Raw genomic sequence first — 5,827 nt, 5'->3', positions numbered from 1 at the left:
ATGATATATGACAAAATGAGGGAAAAATGTACACCATCTTTTATCCTGTTCAAACAGTTTTCACCCCCTGGCTCTTAATGCATCAGGTTTCCTTCTGGAGCATCAATGACCTTTTGAACCTTTAGTATAAACAACTTTTATGTAAAATATCTTATTCAGGACGGTAGTAAATAAAAAAATAACATGCATTTTGTATGATCCCTCTTATTTTGGTGAAGACTGAACTGAGCTTGTTTGTGCATAGTCTGCTCGTTCAGGATGGCGTCGATGGTGTTTCAGCTGATGGGAATTGTTTCTGGGAATCGGTGGGCTGGTGTTTGGAGTCCAGCTCCACAAACTCAGCCTGTGGAGGAAAGCCAGTCACGGGGAGGCTGTGGTGACGGCCAGCTCTCGGTTTTGAAAGGCCTGTGGCTGTCGTGTGCATCTAACTCGCTCGGAGCCATTCACTGCCAGAGATTCAAGACCGTTCTGGGCCTTCCAGGTGAGACAACACCTTCACTCGCATTTACGTATTTAATGCATGTTTGGTTTCAGTGATACAGTATCATCACGGTTTTACTGGATCTCTGAGGCTCAATCCTGTGACAAAACAAGGTTATACTAGTCATAAAAACTCATAAAACCCTCACACACACCTTTACTCCAGAATTTTTACACTGCAGTTTTTCTCCAGATGGGTTTCAAAACGTACCCTGACTGCAGTTTCACTCTTGGGCAGAATTCAGAATTTAAAAAATTTAATTATTTTCCATTATGTGTTAAAAATTTGAACTGAAATTTGAATTACAGGAAGTAGATTTAAATAAATAAAAATTACTTGAAGCTAAAAAGGTTTTTGAACTAATTAAATCAAAGTTAAAATAAAATTAAAAAAATAAAAAATAAAAAAATGGTGTCATGAAATACATAACGTTAATGTTCAAGTATTAAAATAATTAAAACTGAAATATTGTAAATAAATGTGTTTTAAAAAACTAAAAAAAAAATATAAAAGCAATTTAACAAAATTACTAAAACTTAAACTAAAATGAAAATTGAAAATTATAAAAATCATTCCAAATATTTAATGCATATTATAATCAGGATTATAGTTAAACAAAACTAACTAAAACCTTACAAAAAAAAAAATAAAATATTTACTTTTTCTTTGAATTAGTTGCCACAAGCAACATTTCTTCATTTTTGTTGGGTTTTTCTTCAAATAACTAAAATTACTCAAATTAAATGAACTAAAAGTCATACATAAAGAATATGAAAAACTATAAAGACATATTTTCCAAAAAAAAAAAAAAAAATACTAACCTGTAACAAAATTCTATGCTGCTCCTTTTTAAACAAAAGCTAGAATGGTATATCAGTGATACTAAAATAACAATAGTATATACATGAAGACAAAAATAACACTTACATATGAAAAAAATGAAGTACAAACTGATCTGGTTTTCAAAACCTATAATCTTTCAGACGAGACTTTGTTAAGCCATCATTCAAAGTTCATCACAAACTCATAAACCTTTCTTTTCTAGTTAATATGATATTTCATCTACTGTGTAAGATTTATATAAAATGTGTTCAGGCAAAGACAAAATTCTAGTTCAATTTAGAATCAACACGGTCACTGTTTATTTAGTTTGACCCTCCCGTTCTTAAAGACCACACACACACACACACACACACACACACACCTCGACCCCCCAGTTTGACCTCATTAAAGGTCAAGGCCTTCTATTATAGAGGTCACACTCAAACCTTTCTCTCTTAAGTCACATGACACTTCCTGTATTGACTTCCACGGTGTTATCTAGCTAAAGTCATAAAGGAGGGAGCAGAGTTTATGGTTTTATGACTCTTGAATCTATAACACAGTGACACAGTCAAACACATCTCATCCTGGTTCGGCGCTCGGGTCGTGGGGAGTCTGTCTGCCGGTGGAGCTGTGGATTCATAACAGTGTTTTCTTGGATATTGTGTGGATTTGAGCTGTGTTAGTCGATCATTTCGACTGGGGTTCAGATGCTGGGGTTCTTGATGGTTTTGGGAGGCTGGCTGCTCTCCTCGTGTCGTTGGTGAATGATTCGTGGCGCACGTCGACGTTTTCGGATCAGGGTGATCACGTCGGTGTGGTACTATCAGAAACCGGTGGCAGTCGTGTGCCAAGGGAAGCACCGGCGTCACAAACTGCAAGCAGTTGAGTCCATGCTTTCTCTCTGCTGGTAACACACACGCACACACACACACACACACACACACTAACTAGAGGTCACGTGATTTGTCAGTTTTCGACATTGTTGACAATTTTCAAAAAAAAATGTACAATGAGAAAATTATATTTAATATTAATTTTATTTATAAAATATTGCCAAGACATAAATATTTAATTTAGTAAAATTTTTCTTTAAATTTAAATAAAAAAATGTATTTGTTTTGCTTTTGATATTTACTGTAGTACTGCATCATACCATATCACTTGAACTTATATCATTTATTAGTTTTGAGTGAGATTTGTAATCTTTTTGAAAAAAAAGTATCTTCTGCTCAGCAAGGCTGGATTTATTTGATCAAAAATACAGTAGAAAATGTGAAATATTATTACAATTTAAAATAACTGTTTTTCTATGTGAATATCTGTTAAACTGTAATTTATTTCTGTGATGTGCAGCTGTATTTTCAGCATCATTACTCCAGTCTTCAGTGTCACATGATCTTCAGAGAAATCATTCTAATATGATGATTTGCTGCTCAAGAAACATTTCTGATTATTATCAATGTTGAAAACAGTCGTGCTGTTCATTCAGAGATGAATAGAAAGTTCAAAAGAACAGCATTTATTTGAATTTGAAATCTTTTGTAACATTAGAAATGCCTTACTGTCACTTTTGATCGATTTAATGCATCCTCACTGAATAAAAATATTAATTTCTGACCCCAAACTTTTGAACGGTAGTGTTTTTCAAAATCAAAGAAAAATGTAAAAAATTTTTGCATAATAGAAAAATTAAGTTTACAACGATAACATATAAACTTAAATCAGAATAATTGAAAGGTAATAATAAATTGAAAATTATTTAACAATAATTTAAATAATCATAATGGTCTCAAGAACATGCTTCATTTTCATGCAAAATATAATTAATTATGGAATTAATGTAAATAATATTTTTTTCTTTTGCTTTTGGGGTGAAATATGACATTTTTGTACTTATTAACATCTAAAGGTACATATTTGTATCTTAATGGTACCTTTTGAAAGGGGAACCTTTTTTTTCTGAGAGAATAACTATAATATTTCCCTCATGGTAATGTTCAGATACGACGTTATTGATACTACCGTTGTACATGCACACTTTAGTCATTTGTAAAGATATACTGAAGCTTATATAGTGTGTTTATGATGTGATTGTTGAGTATATGTTGTGTGTGTGTATTGCAGGATACATCCAGGCCTGTCGAGCTCTGATGATAATCGCTCTCATTCTGGGTTTGCTGGCTGTTATTCTGGCCGCGATGGGACTCAAGTGCACTAAACTGGGCAGCACGTCTGAGGAGTCGAAGGGCAAGATCAGCCTCACAGCCGGAGTCTTGTTCATCCTGTCAGGTCAGGATCATAACACACACTCGGACTGAATGATCTGAACATATTCACATGTTCTGCCTGTTCTCTCAATCAGGTGTCCGTCCAGGTGTGTGTGTTATGGTAGCCGTGTCGTGGTACGCCGCTCGAGTCGTTCAGGAGTTTTTAATGACCCTTTCTACGGAGGAACAAAGTGAGTAAAAGACATAATAACCAATAAAAAAAAGACATGAAATAATAAGTTTTGAAATTGAAGCGTTTATTGAACCTCCAGACAAAATATAAAAAAGAGTGTGCATTGTGTTTTTTTGTTAATCCATCATGCTTTTATGGCTCATATAGTCTGAGAATATGGAGGAAAAACAGCTCAGTTTTATTCAGAGACTCAAAATGAGCAAAAAGATGCAATTTGCTGCAGATGCTGACATTTATATGATGAAATGCTGATGCTTGTGATGAGAACTTTATCAAACAGTAGAGCAGATACTGACATAAAATGATCTAAATATCAGTCGTGGCTCTATTTCTCCAATAATAAGATGAGAATATAAATGATCCAAACATATAATGCAGTGGATGGAGAGATGAAGAAATAAAGGCTCGTCAGAAGATGTTGAGATGTTCTGGAGGCTTGTGAAGATCATTCCTCCGCTGAGGAACAGTGAAAGTAAAAGCTTCTGGAAACAAACGCTCCTCAAAAGATCCTGAGGATCAGATTTGAGACTCTAAAACATGATTGATGGAAGAATCAAGTAAAGCTGAGCTGCTTCAGTGCAGTAAGAGTTCATCTGGAGATATTATTCTGATCAAAATCAGTCCAGATTTGACACGTGGAGCACAATATATATTGTACAATTACACTAAAAGAGTTTTGACTGGATAAAAAACTAAATCAATCAGGAGATTGTGTTTTTTCAGCAAAGTTTTGATCTCGGTCATCATTTAGAGGCTTTAGAAACTTGTGTATTAAACATGAAACAGAAGGTTTTATAGGGTTAAGACACACTTTTGGACTTGAAGCACCTTGTAGTCTGATGTAAATGCCATTATATATGACTAAACACGCTGGTGTGCTGATATTTGAGGTATGAACTGGGAGCCGGTCTGTATCTGGGATGGGCGGCAGCAGCTCTGGATATATTAGGCGGAGCAATCCTCTGCACTTCCTTTAAGAGCTCAAGACCTGCCAAGACACGGTAAGTCTCCACCTGCGTCCGAGCCGGATATAAGAAAACTCATCTGAGACGAGCACAAGTCACGTCTTCTGTTACTCTCTCTGCTTCTCAGGAGTCTCAACTATAACTACAGCGCTTCACAGGCCGCAGAAGATCTACAGATCAGCCCCGTCAGAAAACAGCGTCTCCAAAGCTTACGTCTGAGTGTTTGGCTTGCCTTTTTTTGTACATGATGTGTGTATTTTTTTTTGTATACTTGCATTTTAGAAGTCAACGAATTGAGCTTATTTAATTGACTTTTTACTTTGGCATGATTCATCAGTGTTGATTTCGTAACGAGCTCTTATGTCATAATCTAGCATCAAAGCGTAAAATAACGTCCCCAGCTCATATAAAAAGACTTCAGTTTGCATTTCATTCAGCTTTGACTCAATTCTGATATGAAACACTCACTTTACACTAGTGAACTAATGCTGTATCTAATTCTAACTGTACTAACAAAACAAAACCTTTGAAAAAATGTTTGTTACTGAAGATAAAATAAGCTTTAACACTGAAATACAGTATTTCTTTTTCATTTTAGTTTAACTTTATATAGTAAAATAACTAAAACTGAAATATATAAAAATGATTAAAAATGAACAGAATCTAATAAAAGTGACACAACAAAATGACTAAAACTCACAAATTCAAACTAATAACACTGCTTTACATCAGTTCGTCTTCTGTACATTTGTTTCTCTTTAAATCTCATGTTGGCTTTAATACTTTTATGTCAGACGTATGGATCATTTTAGTATGTTTTTTAAATGTTACATTGTCATGCTGTTTTGAAAAGCTCGTATTTTTCTGAAATTGCTAGTTTTTGTCAGTGTTTTCTGTGAATAAAACAATTTTGTGAAGTTGTGCATTTGTGCAAACTGTGTGTTTTTTAATGTTTTACTGCATTTATCAGCCAAACCTCTGAGGTTTCTTTCTTCTTCATCTTTAATTGTGTTCGAGACTGTATTGTTTCGTTGAAAATGGCGTAGCTAGAACTGTTAGTGTGTGCTGAACTGCCTTTCCTTTCGCCAACAAACCT

The 5,827-nt window shown here is 34.6% G+C and overlaps 1 pseudogene; it reads left to right on the top strand.

Annotated features, from left to right (window-relative positions):
• The first annotated feature begins 258 nt into the window (after nt 1-258).
• On the top strand, nt 259-5,289 carry LOC122147836 (annotated as a pseudogene).
• Nucleotides 5,290-5,827: the final 538 nt, after the last annotated feature.

Source organism: Cyprinus carpio, chromosome A15 (genome assembly GCF_018340385.1).
Source record: "Cyprinus carpio isolate SPL01 chromosome A15, ASM1834038v1, whole genome shotgun sequence".
NCBI lineage: Eukaryota > Metazoa > Chordata > Actinopteri > Cypriniformes > Cyprinidae > Cyprinus > Cyprinus carpio.
This window is presented reverse-complemented; position numbering and strand designations above follow the sequence as displayed.